We start from the raw sequence: 23,919 nt of genomic DNA, 5'->3' as shown, positions 1-23,919 counted from the left end.
TCCAGGACATGGGCTACAAGTGTCACATTCCTTGTGTCAAGCCACTCATGACCAATAGACAACGCCAGAAGCATCTTACCTGGGCCAAGGAGAAAAACACCTGGACTGTTCTCAGGGGTCCAAGGTGTTGTTTTCAGATGAAAGTAAATTTTGCATTTCATTTGAAAATCAAGGTCCCAGAGTCTGGAGGAAGAGTGGAGAGGCCACAATCCAAAGCCACCTGGGCTTCCATAACACCTCAGCAGTGCCACAGGCTGATCGCCTCCATGTCACATTGCCGCATTGATGCAGTAATTGATGCAAAAGGAGCCCGACCAAGTATTGAGGGCATTTACTGAACATACATTTCAGTAGGACAACATTTCAGAATTTAAAAACATTTTTCAAGCTGTTGTTATAAAGTATTCTAATTTACTGAGATAATGACTTTTGTGTTTTCATAGGCTGTAAGCCATAATCATCAATATTAACAGAAATAAACACTGGAAATAGATCACTCTGTGTGTAATGACTCAGTATAATAGATGAGTTTCATTTTATGTATTGAAGAACTGAAATAATTACAATTTTGAATATATTATAATTTTATGAGAAGCACCTGTATGTCCACCATGGCTCAGCTCATTAGACGGACACACATATTGCTATAGTCTCTGACCACCACTTGGCGCCATACTATGACATTGGAGATGTCACAACGCTTCGCATGCATAACCGAGACTGAGCTATAATACCAGGGAAAGCCTGCGGGGGCCCATGGATAGCTGAGACTGAGCTGGAATACCAGGCACAGCCTTCGGGGGCCCATGGATAGGCGATATTGAGCTGTAATACCAGGCACAGCCTGCGGGGGCCCATGGATAACTGAGACTGAGCTGTAATACCAGGCACAGCCTTCGGGGGCCCATGGATAGGCGATATTGAGCTGTAATACCAGGCACAGCCTGCGGGGGCCCATGGATAGGCAATATTGAGCTGTAATACTAGGCACAGCCTGCAGGGGCCCATGGATAGCCGAGACTGAGCTGTAATACCAGGGAAAGCCTGCGGGGTCCCATGGATAGGCGATATTGAGCTGTAATACCAGGCACAGCCTTCGGGGGCCCATGGATAGCTGAGACTGAGCTGTAATACCAGGCACAGCCTTCGGGGGCCCATGGATAGCTGAGGCTGAGCTGTAATACCAGGCACAGCCTTCGCGGGCCCATGGATAGCTGAGACTGAGCTGTAATAGTAGGCACAGCCTTCGGGGGCCCATGGATAGGTGATATTGAGCTGTAATACCAGGCACAGCCTTCGTGGGCCCATGGATAGCTGAGACTGAGCTGTAATACCAGACACAGCCTTCGGGGACCCATGGATAGCTAAGACTGAGCTGTAATACTAGGCACAGCCTTCGGGGACCCATGGATAGCTAAGACTGAGCTGTAATACTAGGCACAGCCTTCGGGGGCCCATGTATAGGTGATATTGAACTGTAATACTAGGCACAGCCTTCAGGGGCCCATGGATAGGTGATATTGAGCTGTAATACTAGGCACAGCCTGTGGGGGCCCATGGATAGGTGAGATTGAGCTGTAATACCAGGCACAGCCTGTGGGGGCCCATGGATAAACCATCTAAGTAATTACCTAGAAAACCCTTGTGTTAGTTAATATTGTTACTTTTGTAACTACAGTAAGTGCCACAATTCCTGTGCATTCCCCGTGTGGGTGGGCGGTCACGTGACCCCATGTATGAGATTTGCATGCTTGAGAACACATGCTAACTAGACTTATCTGGCTTCTTACAATTCCCTTCTATTGAGAAAAGCCAGATGAGGATCTAGTCGCCACGTGCCCTCAAGCATGCAATTCTGGTTCCAGTGCAGCCCCAACCATTGGCCAGTTTGGCAGTGAATCAGAGAGCACAAGCCATCCCCTGCGGGGCCCAATATGGGGGGAAACCAAGCACCGGTAGATGATAGAAAGGCCCAGAGCAATCCAAGGACCAAAGATGGAGATCCAACAGCTCCAATAATAATCTGCCCTGGATACATCTGTTAGGCCTCGTTTTAATTACTTATTTTCTGCATGCAAGTCTATGGGCAAGATCCGTCCCCGCAAGAGAAACTGACATGTTGTGGCTTTCTCTTACGCATCGCAGGTCAGTTTACGCTGTATACAAAAAAAGCACAGTGGGCATGAGATTCCTATAAGGCTATGTTCCCATGTTGACTTTTTTGCTTCGTTTTTTTTTCTGCAGCTAAAATATGATCTCTTGGCAGTAAAAAAAAAAAAGCTGCAGCCAAAACTCAGGTATTGCTGCGTTTTTTGTTGCGTTTTTTAGGATCCCAAAGTTCAGCTTTACTTCCACCTTGTAAGCAATATAAGGTGTTAGGTCACCAATGCAAGACGTATGTGAAGCCATAAAACATTTCTGGAAAAAAGGGCGATTTGATCAAATTATTTAGTGGAAAAAGTATTTTTATGTCTGAAAAATAGTGACTATTCTGAAAAAAAAAAAGTTCATATCAGTTCATGGAAAAATACAGGCATTGTTTGCTTTCATACATTTGTAGGGCATTGATTTGGCAGGGTATTATTCACTTTCACACATTGGCAAGGTATTGTTTTGGTAGGGCATTATTCACTTTCACACATACTTGGTAGGGCATTGTTTACTTTCACACATTGGTAGGGCATTGTTTACATTCACACATTGTAGGGCATTGAGTTGGTAGGGCATTGTTTGCTTTCATACATTTGTAGAGCATTGAGTTGGTAAGGTATTATTCACTTGCACACATTGGTAGGGCATTGAGTTGGTAGGGCATTGTTTACTTTCACACATTGTAGGGCATTGAGTTGGTAGGGCATTGTTTGCTTTCATACATTTGTAGAGCATTGAGTTGGTAAGGTATTATTCACTTGCACACATTGGTAGGGCATTGAGTTGGTTGGGCATTGTTTACTTTCACACATTGTAGGGCATTGAGTTGGTAAGGTATTATTCACTTTCACACATTGGTAGGGCATTGAGTTGGTAGGGCATTGTTTACTTTCACACATTGTAGGGCATTGAGTTGGTAGGGCATTGTTTGCTTTCATATATTTGTAGGGCATTGAGTTGGTAAGGTATTATTCACTTTCACACATTGGTAGGGCATTGTTTACTTTCACACATTGGTAGGGCATTGTTTACGTTCACACATTGTAGGGCATTGAGTTGACAGGGCATTGTTTACTTTTTCACATTGGTAGGGCATTGTTTGCTTTTACACATTGGTAGGGCATTGTTTAAGTGTACACATTGTAGGGCATTGAGTTGGTAGGGCATTGTTTACTTTCACAAATTTGTAGGGCATTGAGTTGGTAGGGTATTATTCACTTTCACACATTGGTAGGGCATTGAGTTGGTAGGGCATTGTTTGATTTTACAATTGGTAGGGCATTGTTTACATTTACACATTGTAGGGCATTGAGTTGGTTGGGCATTCTTTACTTTCACAAATTTGTAGGGCATTGAGTTGGTAGGGTATTATTCACTTTCACACATTGGTAGGGCATTGAGTTGGTAGGGCATTGTTTGCTTTTACACATTGGTAGGGCATTATTTACATTTACACATTGTAGGGCATTGAGTTGGTAGGGCATTGTTTACTTTCACAAATTTGTAGGGCATTGAGTTGGCAGGGTATTATTCACTTTCACACATTGGTAGGGCATTGAGTTGGTAGGGCATTGTTTGATTTTACAATTGGTAGGGCATTGTTTACATTTACACATTGTAGGGCATTGAGTTGGTTGGGCATTCTTTACTTTCACAAATTTGTAGGGCATTGAGTTGGTAGGGTATTATTCACTTTCACACATTGGTAGGGCATTGAGTTGGTAGGGCATTGTTTGCTTTTACAATTGGTAGGGCATTGTTTACATTTACACATTGTAGGGCATTGAGTTGGTTGGGCATTCTTTACTTTCACAAATTTGTAGGGCATTGAGTTGGTAGGGTATTATTCACTTTCACACATTGGTAGGGCATTGTTTGCTTTTACACATTGGTAGGGCATTATTTACGTTTACACATTGTAGGGCATTGAGTTGGTAGGGCATTGTTTACTTTCACAAATTTGTAGGGCATTGAGTTGGTAGGGTATTATTCACTTTCACACATTGGTAGGGCATTGAGTTGGTAGGGCATTGTTTGCTTTTACACATTGGTAGGGCATTGTTTACATTTACACATTGTAGGGCATTGAGTTGGTTGGGCATTCTTTACTTTCACAAATTTGTAGGGCATTGAGTTGGTAGGGTATTATTCACTTTCACACATTGGTAGAGCATTGAGTTGGTAGGGCATTGTTTGCTTTTACACATTGGTAGGGCATTGTTTACGTTTACACATTGTAGGGCATTGAGTTGGTAGGGCATTGTTTACTTTCACAAATTTGTAGGGCATTGAGTTGGTAGGGTATTATTCACTTTCACACATTGGTAGGGCATTGAGTTGGTAGGGCATTGTTTGCTTTTACACATTGGTAGGGCATTGTTTGCTTTTACACATTGGTAGGGCATTGTTTACGTTCACACATTGTAGGGCATTGAGTTGGTAGGGCATTGTTTGCTTTTACACATTGGTAGGGCATTGTTTACGTTCACACATTGTAGGGCATTGAGTTGGTTGGGCATTGTTTACGTTCACACATATCACTAATTATTAAATTGTACTGATACTAACAGCCTTGCTCAGGTGAGGACACCACAACATTTTGGTTTAAACTTGGGAAAAAAAAAATCACAAAAAAATGGGTTTCACGTCCTGCTGCACCTGCACTTTTTGTTCTTTGTGCATCCAAAGTATGTAGCGTGAAAAACTCACCAAAAACTCATGGTGGGAACTTCCCCGTACACAGACGAGCACCACGTACCCCTCTATGGGCTGGCCACATGTCCGGTTTTTATTGTGGACCCCCCCAAAAAAAATTAGAGCCACATCCAAGTCACGGATTAAATCGCGCCCGTCCAATTTAATATTTTTATTTTTTGTCACAATGAGGAGACGTCCATGGTAATAACCAAAAAATGGATGTGGATGGGATCTGGCGCACAGGTGAGGGCAGCTGGGTTTTTTCTCTCATGTACGGCCCATCTGGCTCTGGTCTGGTCCTATGTGAGGGCTGCACTCGGTTGTCAGAGCCCATCCCCCGCCCCTCCTGGAATCCGTCACCAGGGGGCGACAAAGAGCTCAGATAACATCAAATCCGCTTCATCCTGATGATGGCAGAAAACGTCCAGTCAGGATAATCATACCTGCAGCTGCGACACTGCAAGTCGTGTCCTAGTCGCGATACACAGACATGATGACACGTACCTGTGACTCAGCGGGAACTCCGGCCTCTGTCGCGATACACTCCGGATAAATGTCCCGTGCTAGCACAGAAGCTCCTCCCACTTCCAGTCAACAGCATCGGTTACTGAGGCAACGGGACCCGGGGTGTCTGATTGGCAGGTTTGGATCTAAGGAGGTTGTCCAATAGGGTGGCAGAGAGGGCGCGTTTTGTCCAATGGGAGGCGGGGAGCAGAGCGGCTGCGCCGTGACGTCACACGGCTGGGAGCCCGGCGCTGCTGCCGCTGCGGTGTGCTCGCTAGTGGGGACTGGGCTCCCGTACCATGGACACGGGGTAAGAGTCCGCCCGAGGAGCGGGGCTGCCGGCGGCTGTGGACACTCATGAAGCTGCGGGATCCGCTGCCCGGGGAGACGCGAGCAGGCAGGTAAGTGCGCGGTTATGTGGACGGGATCACCTGAGTGTGTGGAGCCGGCTCCCGCCCCTCCGCTGCTGCAGAATCCGGGCTCTGCCGCTCCTGCTCTGGAACTTTTGTGTGTGCGGCTCTGGATAACGCGCTGCGACTTATCTGGGATCTCTGCCTGCACTCCCTGCACGTACGGATGATCCTCCTCCCACAGGACCCTGACCTCGGCCCCTGCTCCAGTGCTGGTCCTGCTGCTGGGGCCCCCGGGCAGATGCCCATTACTAGGGCAAGGGTCTACGAGGCATGTGCCCATCACCACTGGGGGGGCAAGGACCTACCGGGCTGGTGCCCACCGCTGAGGGGCAAGGACCTACCGGGCTGGTGCCCACCGCCGCGAGGCAGGGACCTACAGGCCTGGTGGCCACCGCCGAGGGGCAGGGACCTACTGGGCTCGCGGTGGGGCTGGTGCCCACCGCCGAGGGGCAGGGACCTACAGGGCTGGTGCCCACCGCCGAGGGGCAGGGACCTACAGGGCTGGTGCCCACCGCCGAGGGGCAGGGACCTACGAGGTGGGTGCCCACCGCCGAGGGTTGAGGACCTACGAGGCGGGTTCCCACTGCCACTGGGGCATGGACCTACAGGGCAGGTTACCACCGCCAAGTGGACCCACTGCCACTGGGGGACAAGGGCCTACGAGGCGGGAGCCCTTTGCCGAGGGGCAAAGGCTTATGAGGCTGGTCTTCTCCAGGGGTCAAGGGCCTTCAAGGCAGGTGCCCATTACTAGGGCACGAACTTACTGCCGGGGCAAGAACCTATAAGACAGATGCCCTCTTCCACTTGGGGGGTGAGGACCTACAAGGCAGGTGCCCACCCCTGAGGGGCGAGGACCTACTGGACAGATGTCCTTCCAAGGATTTTCTGGGGATACGGTCTACTGCTATGGCAAGGATGTACCAGACAGGTGCCCATTGCTAAGTTAAGGTCCAACTCGGCAGATGTCCACCCCTTGGGTAGGTGCCAACCTCTACATCAAATTCCCTCTGGTCAGGCGCCCAACATTAGGACAAAGACTTACTTAGCACACGCACACTGAAATGGCAAGGATGCAGTGGGCTGGTACCAACTGCTAGGGCATGGACCTTCTGGCCTGGTGCCCACTATTAAGGCAAGGTCCCTCTGCCAGTGCCCACCACTACACTGGGCAGACACCCATCACTAGCCCAAGCATGTTATGGTCTGGAGCCTGTCACTAGGGCAAGACATCCTAACCCAAGTGTGCATCCCTGTAGGGTAGCGTTTCTAGTAGTACCCTTAGCACGAGCATCTGCCTGGCATCCTGAGCCCACAGGGCCAATGCCTACTTATTCCACTGAATCCAGTACCCGCTGTGCAGGAATGTCTCATTGTACAAGTCTCCCCCAGTGTGTCCCTCTTCAGTCATTGCGCTGGCACTAGTATCACCTGGGCACCTCTGTGATTCCTCGCTCATGGTGGTACCCACTCGTGCCACTCGCTCACATCTCCACTACCCGAGGCTGCTGTACACTGTGATTGTTGTGTGGCCTTGTGCTCCTCCTAATGTCACCCGTGGCTTTGCCATCTTGTGGTTTTGATCGGTTTACTCAAGGAGGATGCATTTTTCTTTTTTTGGTTTCCACTCCAAGGTGGAGCATGAGTTGTGGGCATTGCGCTGGTCATGTTAGATATTTCAGACTTTCCTGATGCTGCTCTTGCATTATGTACAGGACTGTGCCCATGTGATGGCCGCCCACTGTGTGCCACCTTGCCAGTGCATAGGTTGCTCATTTTATGTTGACAGTATATGAAGTTTTACTAGAAGCTGTGTCTGCAGCAGGGGTGCCTGCCTGTGATGATGAAGGTCACCAGCGAATCCTGCACGGTGTCGGATAATTGCAGGTCCAGATGAGATGTGACGGCTCTTGGCTGCCAGTCATTACATTGGTGACTTCCGTGTTGACCCCCGCGCCCCTGCTTCATTGGCTCCTTGAGATTTAAGGATGGGGGGTGATCCTGAAGGTTGTGAGAAAATAAATGCCACTACTGCAGTGTTGCAGACAGGAAGGTGCTGACGACGGGGCAGGTGTGTGCACTTCTGTATGGCTGGAGGAATGCCAGGAATGTAAAGGGGGATCCAGGCTTTGCAGCCCACTGCTTAGGGTATACTACTGCCAAGGGTCCCTATGTTACAGGATCATGGCAGCAGAGATTGCACACAAGCCCTGCCGTGTAAATCATTTATTCACACTGAACCTTTTTTTTTTTTCTGTCGTGGTTGTCTGACATGCAGCAGAGCTGAGTGCGTCTCTGCAGAGTCCGCCTCTGCTACATCAGTGTGTGTGTGTGTGTGTGTGTATGTATATAATATATATTATATATTCTGAAGGTCACACTCTCCTCTGGGTGTCTTAGGGTTAATGAGGCAGCTGTACGATTTCTTAAACTCCCGTCTCCTCCTCTCCGATCAGTCTGATTCATTCTTTGCTGCGTGGCGCTCTGCCAGCGCTTCACATTGATAAAGATTAGAATGTGTTGGGTTTATGGGAGCGTTATAGCAGCGTGCTCTATATACCAACCTCTCCACATCTCCCGCTAACGTATACGGTACGTCCTGCCTCTCCCGCTAACGTATACGGTGCGTCCGACTAGATCATCCATCCATGTTGCACAGTCCATAGTCTGCTGGGGGCTCATACTTTGGGCCTAATTCAAATGTTCATTTTTTTTGTTTGCAAGGAAAAAAAACGGACGATTTGTCATCTGTGTGCTGGATCCAATTTTCATCCATTTTTGGTCCATGTGTTCTGTTTTTTTTTGCATTAAAAAAACGCAAATCCAAGCTTGTCGTATCTATTAAATAATAAAAAATAGTGGTCTTCCACGCTAGCTTTCTGGCTTCTAATGGGCAGTGATGGATTAAAATAATAAAAGCAGTTATTACTCGCCCTCCCCAGGTCCACCATCGCCTCCCTGCCGCTCGTCCGGTGTCTGTTTACTGGCTGCAGCGGGAACATCAAAACTATAGATTGTGATTGTTGCAGCCAATCGCTGGCTGCTGAGCTCAATGATTAGATGCAGTGGTGATGTGCATTATAGTAGTGATAGTAGTGATGTCACCGCTGCAGCTGTTTACAGGCCGCTCTGGACCGTGGGAGAGGGCGAGTAACATCTGATTTTATTATTTTAATCCAGCACTGTCCATCAGAAGCTAGAAAGCTATAAGTGGAAGACCACTTAAAGAAAAAAAATGGCTTTCTGGATAAAGCAGGATTTTCCCCTTGAAGCATTACTTCTAGGGGGACTGTATTCTCAAAGGTACCCTATGTTGGCACACCAGGTGCCTATAGACTGGTAGGATCCCTAAAGCTTAAAGTTCTCTTAAAGGGTTATTAAAAGTTCTCTATCAGTAGGGTCCCCTACGGATCCTGATAATGGGGCTGTGAAATGTCCCATCGGATGTGTGCACCATCGCTCTGTGGGAATGCTGAAGAAATCCTGTTCCTATACTCTATGGCTCCAATTCATCATTTGCTGGATTTTTTTTATTGTTAAATTTTGGCACCAAATTCTTCAAAACGGTTTATGCAGCTAAAGGATTTTGTCCAAAGTCTGAAATTCTTTATTTCTCGAATCCCCTCCACGACAGCACCAACAGAAATTACCCGTGCTGTTGTGGAGGGTCTTAGAAACTGAATTACCGGTAATTCTAATTCTATTTTTTTGTCTAACCCTTTTTGACGCAAAAAAAATCACAAGTGTTGTACAAATTGTTCAAATAATTTCTGACATCCATGAATTCACTTCGGGGGGCCGTGGAGTACATTTATATAAATATTTTAGGCTTTTTGAAAAGTTACAAATGGAGATGACCGGATCGATTCAGGTCAATAGTGTCTGGCCGCCGGACGGGAGGCTCACGAGTCTCTTACCATTTTAAGATCTCTGACTTGGTTTTGATATTGCCGGTTGGCGCGATGTTATCAGTGCGTCATAGGACGTCACACCAGTCCGGTTAAACAAAAATCTGTGCCGGGGATTCCAGAAAGTAAGAGATTCACGAGGCTCACGGCCTGAGAGCGCTCACCTGACCGATGGAGCAGAGTCCTGTGAATCGATTTGCCCATCTTTAATCACAAATGATGGATCTGGAAAGCCTAAACTGCCCACCATGGCGAAAATAAAGGAAAAAAACAGATAAACACATAAAGTGACCATAACATTTAAAAAAGGCACCAATAAATAGATGAATATGGGGCAAAAAAAGATGCAAAAGCAATGATGGATAGTCCCATAGTCCAGCTGTCAATGTTGGGTATAACCCTTTAATGATGATGCCTCGTCGGATAACCGCCTTTACGTTGAATATATGGTGGACATGAATGTCCGTCGGTTCAATGTGTGGACCCCTCCTAGTGGCCCTCGGCTCTGTCTAATAGCTAGGATCCTCACTGGGGCGCGGGGGCGGTGGTTCCTATGAACTTTTATGGTGGCCGTATCTACAGCAGTGGCCCCTTTACAAGGTCCCACAGGAGATTCTTCTGGATGGAAACCTGTATAGATGAGCAGAGACACAGGACCGTGGTGGATATGTCATTCTGTGGTCTAGAAAGGGGGGGAATGGTGATGAAAGGAAGGCTGTGATCCTGGGGTGGTGTCAGGATAAGGAGGGGGCTGAGCCGACTGATCGTCTATAATTGCTGGGTGTGCCACTCACTCCAAAACATTGACCCAGCGGGAGCCAAAAGCCCTGGCAGATGTACAGATCTGAATATACACAGCTGGCTTTTACTTTCCAGCCGACATAGAAATGAGAGCAGGAAGGTTTGAAAATAAGCTTCAGAACGCACGGCCCAGTATTGTCCTTTACTGAAATACCCAAGGACCAGATTTAACAAGAGCATGGTGTTATCTCAGGCTACATGGTGGCCGTTGTCCCTACGGGCTAGCAATGGTCAAGAGAGAGGAGATGGTGGTGAGAAAACTTTATTCTTATTCTAGGGGATTGAGAAGATTGTGTAAGACTTTTTGTAAATCTCCTGAGCATGCATTGCTGAGCAAAACCTGCAAGGCATGCTGGGAGTTGTAGTTCCAGGACTGTGCAGCAGTGCCGTAGGCTGGTCATCGCTGCCCTATAGCAATCAGGAGAAGTCGGCTGTTGTAAAATGACAACTTTAGTTTAGTGTTAGACTCCTCTTACCATCTCCGCCTGCCGAGATCCTGGTATGAATGAATAAAGTGGGTGGCGTTGTCCCCATAAACTCTCCTGTCTGGTGAGATTTCAAGATTTCTGTGCCCATGGGGCTTAATGGTATAAATGGTGCTGTAGATTTTCAGTTTTGGTGGTGCTCATCATTTCTACGGAGCGAGAGGATAGAAGATTGCGTCCTACCGAGTGGCTTCAGAAATTCTGCAAACCCATATGTTGGAGATAAGCCGCGTGCCTGGACACTCGTAGCTGAACTGACGACTCTGTCTCCGAGGGATTACAGCGGATCACGTTCTGCTTTATACTCGGGGAAGATTTAAGCCTCTGCTCTGTTAATTCAGCACTGTCTCTCTCCACCTCTGACCACTATGGAAGCTCGAGTGCTTTGGAGCTGAATAAATTGATAACTTTGCTCCTTTTTTTATGTCCCCCGTTTTTGTTCTCATTCATTTTATAACTGATAAGAAATTAGTATTTAGATAACAAAAAGTGTGACTTTTTTTGGGGCCAGCAATTCTATGAAAATTGTCCATTTGGCCGTGGATCCGTGGAGACACCACACAAATATGAGTGCTGCACTGTCTGGTAAAAGTTGGCCCTTGGGTATGGCGCCCCTCTGTTCTCGTAGTGCGATGATTCCCAACAATGTGAAAAACATTCCCATCTTATCACCTTATTTCTAATTTTTACAGTGGACTTTCTTTCTGGGAACATGACATTCTCTTCTATAGAACTCGCGCCCTTCACATCCACTTTCCTCTCTAGTTGGAGAGCTTTGCCAACTCTTCCTGTCTTGATCTGGGGCCGTCCTGAATGTTTCAGGAGAGTTTGTAAGTATCTAGGACCATGGCTGTCTACTAGAGATGAGCAGACCCGGACTGTAAAGTTCAGGGTTCGTGTCTGTGTTGAACTCCGAACACAGACTTCTCTTGGAAGTCCTTTTTATAGTCTGAGAGTCCGAGAGAGAGAGATTTTTCCAGCTTCAAAGTTCAGATCATCATTGATTTTAATGGGTTCAGGTTTAAGTTCGGGTGCAGCTCTGGTCGAAACTTTTAGAATAAAGTTTGGACGAACCTGAACTTCCACGGGTCCGCTCATCCCTACTGTCTACCGAATGACCAGTCAGTTGATGGCTATCTCTTGTGTATGGCCAGCTTTAGGATTGTAGAGGTCCCAATATGCCGATTACTGCACAAGACTCAGGTTTCTCTTGTTATGAACCTTGCTCTCGGGAAGTCTGGACGTGTACGGGGCGGTCTGCGCTCATTGCGCCATCATTCCGGGTATTTTCCTGAGCCTTCTTGGCACAGTAGATCCCCGACTTTTATAGAACGAGTTTATTCAAAATAATTGTAATTATTTGTATTGGTTGTTCCTCCTCCTCGTCCAAGTTTGGCAGCTGTAATAAAATACTTGGAATATCTTGTTTTTCTTGCCTCCAGTAATTTTGCCTTGTGCCTCATGTCTTATGATCTGGCAGCGATGGGATGTGTGTTTTAATAGGACAGACTGCGAAGACTATCTGAGTAGGATGTTCTTATTCCCACCCCGTATAAGGAAGGTGCACGCATTCAGAAGGGGGTGTTTATGATTTACGATTGTTGGGGGTCCGATCTCTGGGACTCCCACCGATCTTGACAGCGATGGGGCTGCAGCGCCATGACTTTCTTTCCCTGCACGTCGTGCTGATGTCTCCCACTGTGCGGGGGAACTGCAGCGCAGCAGCTTTCATATGTTTCCTGCACAGCCATGTGGCTGCGAGCGCCATTGTGGAAGAAAACAACGTTGAGAAGCTCTCAGGATTGGTGGGTAGGTCCGATAGGTTGAACCTCACGATCATAAGATAATTGCATATCCCAAGATGTCTATCAGCCTAAAAGCAGCCATATTGCTGACAACTGTCCCAAATCCACAATAAACATGCATTAGAATCATAGAATGGTAGAGTTGGAAGGGACCTCCTGGGTCATCTGGTCCAACCCCCTGCTCAAAGCAGGATTCACTAAATCATCTCAGACAGATGTCTGTCCAGCCTCTGTTTGAAGACGTCCATTGAAGGGGAACTCACCACCTCTCGTGGCAGCCTGTTCCACTCATTAATCACCCTAACTGTCAAAAAGTTTTTTCTAATATCTAATCTGTGTCTCCTCCCATTTAGTTTCATCCCATTGCTTCTAGTCTTTCCTTGTGCAAATGAGAATAAAGATGATCCTTCTACAATGTGACAGCCCTTGACATATTTGTAGACAGCTATTAAGTCTCCTCTCAGTCTTCTTTTTTGTAAGCTAAACATTCCCAAATCCTGCAACCGTTCCTCATAGGACATGGTTTGCAGACCAGTCACCATTCTGGTCGCTCTTCTCTGAACTTGCTCCAGTTTGTCTATGTCTTTTTTAAAATGTGGTGCCCAAAACTGTACACAGTATTCCAGATGAGGTCTGACCAAAGAGGAGTAAAGACCGATAATGACTTCACGTGATCTAGACTGTATGCTTCTGTTAATACATCCCAGAATTGTATTTGCCTTTTTTGCTGCTGCATCACACTGTTGACTCATGTTCAGTCTATGATCTATTAGTATACCTAAGTCTTTTTCACATGTACTGTTGCTTAGCTCTACTCCTCCCATTCTGTATATGCTTTTTTCATTTTTATTGCCCAGATGTAGTACTTTGCATTTTTCCCTGTTAAAAACCATTCTGTTGGTTGCTGCCCACTGCTCCAGTTTATTTAGGTCTTTTTGAATCCTCTCTCTCTCTTCTCTAGTATTAGCTATCCCTCCTAGCTTTGTGTCATCAGCAAATTTAATCAGTTTACCCTCAATTCCTTCATCTAAATCATTGATAAAGATGTTGAACTATACAGGTCCCAGGACGGAGCCCTGTGGTACCCCACTTGAGACATTCATCCAGCTGGATGTGAAGCCATTTACAACCACCCTTTGAGTCCGATCACTAAGCCAGTTATGAATCCACCTAACAGTTGCCTGGTCCATTGCATACTTGGTCATTTTTTCAATAAGGATGGTGTGAGATACTTTGTCAAATGCTTTGCTGAAGTCAAGATATACTATATCTACAGCATTTCCCTGATCCACCCAGTCAGTGATTCTGTCATAGAAGGAAATTAAGTTAGTCTGACATGACTTGTTAGTTGCAAACCCATGCTGACTCTGGTTAATCACTTCATTCTTATCCATGTACTTACATACATGTTGTTTAATAATTTGTTCAAAGATCTTTCCTGGTATAGAAGTCAGACTCACCGGCCTATAGTTCCCTGGGTCCACCTTCTTCCCCTTTTTGAAGATAGGAACAACATTTGCTCTTCTCCAGTCTTCTGGGACTTCTCCTGTTCTCCAAGAATTTTCAAAGATTATGGAGAGTGGTTCTAAAATTTCTTCTACGATCTCCTTCAGTCCTCTGGGGTGTAATTCATCTGGACCTGGAGACTTGAACTCATTTATGTTAGCTAAATATTCCCTCACAATCTTTCTGTTTACAGATAACTTGGATTCCTCTATTCCTTTAAAAGGACAGTGAAGATCAGTTGATGTTACATTTTCTTTCTGAGAGAAAACAGATGCAAAATAGGAATTAAAAAGTTCGGCCTTCTCAACATCCTCTCTTACCATTTCTCCATTTTCATCCTGTAAAAATCCTATAGCATCTTTGACTTTTCTTTTACTTTTGACATACCCCCAAAATCCTTTTTTATTGCTTTTGACATCTCTTGCAAGCCTTAATTCATTGTCAGCTTTAGCTAACCTGATACGTGCCCTGCAGGATCTGCAGACTGCATTATAATCTTCTTTAGATATGCCTCCCTCTTTCCATTTAATAAACCTTTCTTTCTTTTTAGCATGTGTTTAAGTTCTGTGTTCATCCATCCTGGTTTCCTTAAATGCTTCCCATTCTTCCTACTTTTCGGGATTGTTAACGATTGTGCTTTGAGAATCTCATTTTTAAAAATTTCCCATCCTTCCTGGACATTTTTGTCCTTAAGGACATCCAGCCATTGGATCCCTCCTATTCTCTTTCTGAGTCTCTTAAAATCTGCCTTTCTAAAATCTAACCTTGAAGTTTGAGTCATCACATGTCTTCCTCCTCTAGTTATCCAAAATTCTATAATAGCATGATCGCTGCCTCCTAGGGTCCCAGCCACCTTTACCTCCTCAACCATTTCCTCCCTGTTTATAAGGATTAGATCCAAAGTAGCAGATCCCCTTGTTTTCTCCCCTACCTTTTGGAAGATAAAGTTGTCAGCAAGAGAGGATAAGAATTTGCTTGACCTGTTAGTTTTACTTGAGAGAGATTCCCAACAAATGTCTGGATAGTTGAAATCTCCCATGACCACTACGTCATATTTTTTGGAGAACTTGGTCATTTGATACATAAAGAGTTCATCCATATCTTCAGCTTGCCCAGGTGGCCTGTAGTAAATGCCTACAATGGTGTCCTTTCCGTTGTTCTCTCCTTGTATTCTTACCCAAACAGTTTCCACAGAACTCCCAGTCTCTGAAGCTTCTATCTCTGTGCAGATATACGCTTTTCTAACATACAATGCAACACCTCCTCCTCGTTTATCAAGTCTGTTTCTTGCAAATAAGTTGTATCCTTTTAGCCTTTTATTCCAATCATGTGTATCGTCCCACCAAGTTTCAGTGATTCCAATGACATCATATTCCTTTTCCTGCATTAGTAGTTCCAATTCTCCTTGTTTGTTGCCCATGCTTTGTGCATTTGTATAAAAACATTTTAGTTTGTGATTGGTTTCTCTTCCTCCCATTCTTTGGGAGTAAGCTGTTGTCATACATCCCTGGTAGCCTAATCCTTCTTAAACAGTTGCCAGTCCATCCAAAATTGGCAAGTTTGACTTTTTATTTACTGTGTATGGCCACCTTTTTAAAAGGAGCCTCTCAGCACAAACATGATTGTTGGTGCACCCTTGGTGTGGCCAAACAGTTTGGCCCACATTCTCATGTATTTATTTTCTGTCGATCTCAACCCTCCTCTTCATTGATTGACAGCCCCTTCTTTTACAGGCACCAGAGGAAGGTGAAGATGGATGAAAAACAAGTAGCTGGGAAGGTGCACTGAACTGCTAAGCCACATCTAGGGTGCACCGAGCACCTGTGCTTGGTCATTTTCTGCTAACAGACTTCCTTTAAAGAGGACCTGCCATCAGAAATTCGCCCTACGGTTCCAGAGATGTGGGGCCTTTTTATTAAGTGTTATTTTTTTTGTTTGTACAAGGGGGCGTGGCTCACAAGGTAACAATGCAAAGCAGTCTAATGACACGCCCCAGAGGATCCTATGAGCCATGCCCACTTGCAAAAAGCATAGCAACTAGCCGTAATAAAAAGGCCCATATCTTTGTAACTGTCTGGCGGATTTCAGCGATTAAAAAAAGATTACTCCAAGGAATAAATAACAACAAAAACTGGACACTCTTGCCCTGCTGACAACGTCCTCTTTAAGTTAGATTTTCACCATGGAGATGTGTCCTTCCATCACTTCTTGGCTTGCTGTATTCCGAGATGTATGACACAAGCTTTGTAAGAAGCAAAAAAAAAAAAAAAAAAATGACACTCTGTTGGGAGATGTTTATGCTAAATGTGGCCGGCGATGTGAATTGCAGTTTGAGTGTTTTTGGTGGCGCGTCGCAAAATTAATGAAAGCGTGGAGACCTCTGTAGCTCCTCGATGTTGCCGTTTACCTGCCCCAGAGTAGGTAGCCATTTCTCATGTTCTTGCTTCCACCTTGATGGATTTGTCCAGTGCCTGTTTGATTAATGGCTGCACGTTGGCTGACACGCCACAAACCATAAAGACGCGTTCATAGGAAGCATGGTACGAGCCTTGTGCAATATGTAGCAATGCAAAAAAAAAATAAAAGGCGAGTAATTGAGACAATAAAGTGTTCCTGATTCGGCTGCTCCACTGCCATGGCGTTCATGATGGGAGCATTAAAAGAACCTAATTTATTTCATTTTCCAATATATTGCTGTTGCCATCTGAGGAATCCCATTTCCCTGCGCCGGGCGAGATGATATTTGCAATAAACGCAAATGGAATGTGTTCTAGGAAATGACACGGCGGCGGTCTGCGTGAAGAATAGCACGGGCTGATCCGCACACGTGACCACTGCCGGGGTTGGCTTTTAAATGTCAATATAAATCCGTATTCCATAGAGTAAGACTTTTCTTTCTTTTTTTCTTTTCTCGGCTAGCTCGGTGTTTGACAGGTGCGATTTCCACTGTTATCAGTAGAACAGTCTTGTTTGTGTCTCGAAATATTTACTTAATGAGCGCGGGAAGAAATCTGGTCCCTGTGTTACTTGTCGAGCAGATCTTCATAAAGGTTGTAGTAAAGCCTAATTGCAATTTACAGTCATTAAAAAATATTTTGTGGTTACCTTATTTTGTAACTAAACCATGCACTCTACCTTTTTTTTTTTTTTTATTCCGAACATTTATAGGGATACTCCAGACAAAATGGAGAGTGGTTCTCCAATGAGACATTTAGGCTAGGGCAGATTGCATCTGAGCTCTGTGTCCAGGAAAAACAGTTGTGTGACTGTAAAACTACATCCGGGACGCATGCTCGATCTTTGCTCCATTCATTGTCTATGGGACTTTCTGAGCACTCTACGCGGCAGTCCCGTAGATGATAAATGGAGAGGATGGGGCGCAAGGGCCCCTATCCTGAGGTAGCTTGGAGGTACCAGCAGTCAGACCTCCAATAAATATAGGATGAGGGATAATTCGACTTTTTGGAATAACCCTTCAAAAAAAGGTTTTCTGGGATTGTACTGGGTACAGGACTGGATTTTGGTACATGACCGCTGAGGCTAGTGTTTGGCTGCAGCAATCATGAACATCATATCATCACTGCATTGAGTAAGCTACAACCGGTGGGGACCACTGGAACATTTCTGTTTTCAGTTGATAGTGAATATACCCTTTCTTCCACATTAGCAATTTTTTTTACATGCTGGAAAACACCTTTTGAGGGGGTTGTAGGCCCTAAATGAATCCTGTTTTTTTTTTACTTTGTTAAGCATAATACAGTAGGGTTCCCCCTATATTAGTGCACTTCTCTTCTTCGAGGACCTGGCGAACCTGTATCTAGACAGTTCATTTGATTTTTATATAGGAGTTGTGTAATGCCTCATTTCACCTGTGGAGGCACTGCAGGAAAATTGAGCAACTCTCAGGAGGTTCTTCTGGCAGTAATGGATTGTCCAATGAAAAAATTGTTTCCCTTTTTTATTCTACCGTTTTCAATGGTATTTTTCTTTTTGTGGCCACATGTTTGTATCTTTTGGCCACCTTATTCCCCTTGCTGGGTCAGGCGTATTTGATAGCAGTGATATTTACTATGATAAGCTGCTGATTTTCTCGGGGGTTCAGTAGACGTAAGCCTCTTGTAGCCACATTTTATGTACAATAAACCTGTTAAATTGAGATGTTCTTCAGCACCCACACCTTTCTGCAGAGTATCACGAGCGCGATCTTGCCCAACCCTCCCAGGCCGAGGCCTTCAGCCTCTTTGCCCAAGGCGTTGTACATGGGCCTCTTGATAAATATTGTGAACACACCCAACATTTCAAAGGAGTCCAGGCTTTTGTTGCTGGGAAGTCGTATGGATGCTCCAGCAGATGGGGTTTGCACTGCCTCACACCTTTTTTTTATTTTCTGTGGAAATTCAGATTACAGGCTGAAAATTAATACCCCGAGAAATGTGCCTTGATACGGCCTCCCCGACCTGACTCTTCTGCTTTCAGCCCAGTCCACCACCAGTCTTCTGATACAAACAATGGCATGTGACCACTGCTGTCAGTCAGTGGATGTTGATCGATGCAGCCTTCGCAGTTACAGCTCAGAAGAACAACAGTGTTGTCTCCTCTAAGATGTGCAAATTGTCTAGGCTTAAAAGTCTCTTCACCTTTCGACAGAAAGGACACGTGATTTTTGTCAATCTTTTTGCAGCCTTTTTTTTGAGAACCATCAGATTTTCATGGTTGGTTGGTCGTGAATGTAGTATGAAAGCCTTTCAGATAAATGGCCAACCATGTAATCCATCCACGTGGAAAAGTCTTGCACGATTTTTAAGATACGTCAACCTGCACGTTTTTTCCAAGAAGTTTTTTTTTATCTTTGACGCAGTCTTTATCCTTGTTTTCAGGAGTGGTTGATCTCTATTGTTTAGAACTTTACTGAATATTACTCTGTCTTGAAGGAACATGTCCTAAAAGTTTGTAAATAAGTGGAAAATCTAGCTTATATAGTGGTCTTTAACGCCCCTCATGAGCTACCATCAGTCCAGGTCCGCGTTCTGTCTTGAGCCAGAAGATTCTCGACGGCTCTGTGCAAATAATTTATTTCCAGCGTTAATTTGTGATCATTGTTTGCAAAGACCATGGAATATCTCAACCTGGCATCCAAGAATGTAATACGTGTGATTATCTACAACCTTCAGAAAACCAAAATAGTCTTGGTGCTAATGTTTCCAGCTTTCGATGGGGGATTGTTGTGTGTTCCCCCTTCCAAGTTCTGGCTCCAGTCATTCTGTTTATTGTTAGTTAGTAATTTATGGGCTCAATTTGGAAAATGAAACTTCTTGGCTTCCTAGAGGCGACCAAAAAACCACGGGATGATCTCATAGTCTTCTTTTGTCTTGATATGTGTTTGTTAATTGCTTGTAGTTCTACTTTTGGGTTTTGGCTGTTCTCCATGTGAATTGGGGCCCAGAACTAGATTATATGGGTGGCAATGAGGTGAGGTATTATAATCTGATGAGATGTTTCTGCTTGGGATGTTATAATTTACGTAGATTTTTACTGAAATATATATAATGGGACGAAGACCACTTTTAAAGTAACAGCACATATTAGAATCATGTTTGCCAAACCTGCCGATTTTGATGGAACCAGCCAATGAAATAAAAAAGGGGCTGTTCCAATCTTCTCCTGAAGACTTATGTCGAGAAAAAGAATGATGGCGCTCTGGGACGGAGGCACGGGGCGGCGCTCTGGGACGGAGGCACGGGGCGGCGCTCTGGGACGGAGGCACTCATTACAGACTTCAGTGGCATGTGCTTTTGGTCTTGATCAGAAGATTAGATTTTTGCTCTCCTAAATGTTGACATTTGACAGCGAGTTTTCCTCTCTGCTTTTGCTGTGCTATGAGCAGCGCTTGAGCCTTCTCTTATCCATGTTCTTCTATTCGCCGCACAATTTGCGATCTATTCCACCAATCTAGGATTTTCCTTTCTGATGACGCACCGTGATCGTCCCAAGAGGAAAATAAAATGCAATATTAATAGAATGGAATATGCGAGGCCCAAATTTCAAGGTAAAATGTACAAAGTGCGGGCGATTCTGTAAACATAATGCCGCGAGCCGATCGGCAGCCAAGCGCTTGAAACCATTGTGTGTTGGCATCTCACTGATGCTATTCCCAGCAGAAGAGAGCAAACTCTGTTTTCTCTGGAAATGCAAACCGTTTACAAGAGACGACTGTGTACTTGTAGCTTTTCGCTTGCCTGCAGGTTTTTTTAGTCTGAGAGTTAAGAAATATTCTCCCGGCACCGTCTTTTTAATGCCTAGAAGATCAACCGCAGGCAGAACGCAGAGAAAAAGGAAAACAAAACAAAAAGCTTTAGATTCCGTCCCCAGAACGTCAGTGAGACTTTTTTTCTTTCTTAAATGCAGTTTGGATATTGCCGGGAGTTCTTGGAGCTGCTCGTCCTAATCTCATAGGAACCTTGGCAAGGGACTGAATGGCTTGTGAGAACTGTGCAGAATTAGATAAAGCCTGGGAAAGAAATCTGTAATATGACAGCGATCGCTTTCCACGGCACGGCCTTACAGCCGGAGAATGTTCTCTTCACTATTGATCCCCACATAATGTATTGTCCAATAATTGACTCTTTTACAGGGTAATGATGGTGAACAGTCTTTATATTTCCATAATTTACCCCGTCTGCAATGTACAAGCTCTTATATTATAACGGCACAGCCTGGGATTTGCCAGTGAAACATTACTCCACATTTTTGTTCTGTAGCAATTCATATTCTTTTTTTTTTTTTTTTGTCTTTTAATTTTCTTCTACTGTGTAGGAAAATTGGATTGTTTTCAACATGCTCGGATAAAAGCGACCATCGAGATACCCAAGTCCTTGTAAATTCCGGGCTGCTCGCAGCCGCAGGGGTCCAGTCCTTCCATGCGGTCGGCTTTTGTTGTAGGAATTTCATGCGAGGTTAGAATCCCGCTCTTCACTTTGGCGAAACTTTTCAAGGCTGAAATTACTGGGAATTTAGATGGTCATTAACTTTAATAAAAGTGGGTCTTATTTTGCAGTCAGATTACTTTTTTCTTAAATTAAAGGACTCTTCTGTTTTATTTTATTAATGCTCTCAAAGGGTTAACACAAAGCTAGCTGTGTAATTGTGGGGGGGCACTGGTATTTTGGATAGATATCAAGGGCTTAATCGAACAACAGATTTTTATGGACCCCCCACGCGACTACTAAAATACTCCCAGTTTACTAGTCAGAGAGATGGTAAGTTTTTGCCAATCTTCTCTATCTGCACAAAATGACTAACGAAACAAAGCCCATGAGTAGTTCAGTGCACCTTCATTCCTTCCCACGTAGATGGGAGGGTGCATTCAACTGCTTGGCCATGCCAAAGGTGCACTGACTATGCTTGGTTTGAACAGTCATTTTGTGCCAACAAATTCTCTTTAATAAAGTCATGAAACTTGACTTAACCACTTTGTCTTTGGTTAGTCTCTAGTGAACAGTAGTAGTTGCACTTTCATAGATTCATAGAGCAGGTGCAAATATGTTGGGTTGATGTTGCACAACGATCAGTAGAGTCTTGTGGTGCTACCAACTTTTTCTCCTATAGGGAAACTTTGTGATTTTCTGTCCTCAATCTTTTATAAGCAAGTTATCGCCAATGGGACCTTCCATTAAAAGTTGTGATGCCAAGTCGTCACAGTAGTTCACTTGCAAGCTCATCTTTGGAGTTTGGTGAAGGACGCTTCTCCGTTGGCTTCCACAAGGCATGGACAAGTTCTTGTAGACTTTAGCAGCCTGAAGACCCATCCCAGAAAAAATGTATTTCATTTTTTTTTTTCCCATAACCTTCATAGTTCTAAGTGGAAAATCGAAACGAAAGCAAGTTAGGACCCAACGAGAATGTATTATGTAGGAATTCTTGGCTTCCATCACTTCACAACTGTTGCCTTCAGGATTTTATTATTAGAGCTCTGTGATGATGGGTGTCAAAGAAGCACCCATTAATTGGGAAGTGTGGTTGGGGTATAACACATCCAGACTATTTGTGTGGGCCGATGATTTCCTAATCTTACCTCCGCAGATCGTGTTTAATATATAGCTGTCCGCAGTCATTACTTCTCCTTGATTCTCTGTGGTCTTGCCAAGGATATCAAACCACTAAGTAACCGCGCTCTTCAATGTCGTTCATTAAAAGTATAAAGATGCGACGCGGTGCCCAGTTTTCCAAAAGAACTTATTTAATTGCATGAGACGGTAGTACAAGGACATGTCCCTTACTGCAGGGACTGATCAAATAAGATCTGTTATATTTGTGTCTTGCGATATTCCCCACTGAACCTAACCGGGAAGATGTCGACTGCATGTAAAATGATGACGCCGGCACCAGTCTGTGTTATTTCCAGTTGCACTCTATCGGAATTGTAAATGATATCAATGAATATTAACTGATTGAATGTTTTATTGTTTTACGGACAAGTTTTGTCACTCGTGTAAGGCTGGGTTCACACATCCATGTTTCGCTGTCTGAGGACGAACTGCGATGCCCGGACCTGCCTCTGGTCTCCTGGCCTCGATTTTGGACCTGGAGACCTGCAGTCACTCCATTTATCACGGCTTGAACTTGGCCCAATAAACATGAATGTGTGTATTCGGCACAAGTAGAATTGTTTGGTGTCCAGTAGAAATGTAAATCCAAGGGATGAAGTCTTCATCTTCAGCGGTTGTTGTTAACAGTGGGCTGATGGCTGCTCCCAATGCGAATGTCTAGAAGGCATCAGGGGTCTCCGTTTTTTGGCGGCCACCCTCTTGGCTATGGAATATGAAGGCTTGTTCTTGATCTAGTGTTCACTTGGGACTGTGTATTACATGGTTGCCTTTTGATGTCGATGGTTTTACGCCACTTTCTGCCACAGATATTGACTCATTGGCGGCGGTTTCCACAACAGAAGGTTTTGTTACAACCCCCTCCTTAACAATAATCGCCATCGAATATGCAAGCCTTCAGATGGAAACCTAATGAAATGTCTGGACCTTCATTGTACTTTGGTATCGTCCCCCTCCCACACGGATGACTTGGTGGTATGCCATGATTTGCGGCATCGACATCAATCCTCAGGAGGGGAGGAGATTACTAAGTTTTGGGTTTAGCTTTTTTGTGGTGCACATGGGAAAATCCTTTTGTAGTTAAAGCCAGTCAGCCCCTTTAATTACCTCTTTGGCATGCTTTAACCAGTGGTATTTCTGTGCCGGTTGTTTGCCGTTTTCTCTACAAAGCCACATAAAGAGCTGTTTGGAGGTTAGCAGCTTATTTTTGCAGTCACAGGACCTGAAACCTCTTGATAATCCTTTAGTGAAGCTTTCCAGGCTTGTATGACAGTATCCAGAACATGGTCGCCTCTGTTGGCCTCTCACTATTTGTACGGTCGGGTAAACCTTTTGTGCAAACGTAGTAATGTGTTGCACCGCTCCTCGGTGAATGGTTGGACTGGGAAGCTTTACTACGGGGCACATGGATCAATAGGTATTATAGAAATATTGGCTAGATCCATGAACCGTGTCAGCTGCGGCCCTCCTATGTGCATCATGGTAATACTGTACTAGCCCTATTGTGCTAGAACGAAGGGGGCTTAGAAACATTAATGCAAATTTGCATA

General features: G+C 44.8%; 2 protein-coding genes across 9 annotated transcripts in view; one reads left to right on the top strand and one right to left on the bottom strand.

Moving 5' to 3' along the window:
* CCDC148 (coiled-coil domain containing 148) overlaps positions 1-5,498 on the bottom strand; it is a 226,862-nt gene extending 221,364 nt beyond the window's left edge. For both annotated transcript variants that reach the window (XM_073647135.1, XM_073647136.1), the window contains exon 1: positions 5,353-5,498. The gene's annotated coding sequence lies outside the window, so the exon portion shown is untranslated. The remainder of the gene's footprint in view (positions 1-5,352) is intronic.
* A 47-nt stretch (positions 5,499-5,545) lies between these two features.
* The window catches only part of PKP4 (plakophilin 4), a 276,139-nt gene continuing 257,765 nt past the window's right edge, over positions 5,546-23,919 (top strand). For 3 of the 7 annotated variants that reach the window (XM_073647128.1, XM_073647130.1, XM_073647126.1), the window contains exon 1: positions 5,547-5,753. The gene's annotated coding sequence lies outside the window, so the exon portion shown is untranslated. Of the gene's footprint in view, positions 5,754-23,919 lie in introns of all 7 variants that reach the window. The other 4 variants (XM_073647127.1, XM_073647129.1, XM_073647125.1 and 1 more) reach the window with 2 other exon arrangements.

This window comes from Phyllobates terribilis, unplaced genomic scaffold (assembly GCF_046119375.1).
Source record: "Phyllobates terribilis strain yellow unplaced genomic scaffold, ASM4611937v1 Scaffold_9__5_contigs__length_417890890, whole genome shotgun sequence".
NCBI lineage: Eukaryota > Metazoa > Chordata > Amphibia > Anura > Dendrobatidae > Phyllobates > Phyllobates terribilis.
The sequence above is the reverse complement of the archived record's forward strand: the minus strand, read 5'-3'. Positions and strand labels throughout refer to the sequence as shown.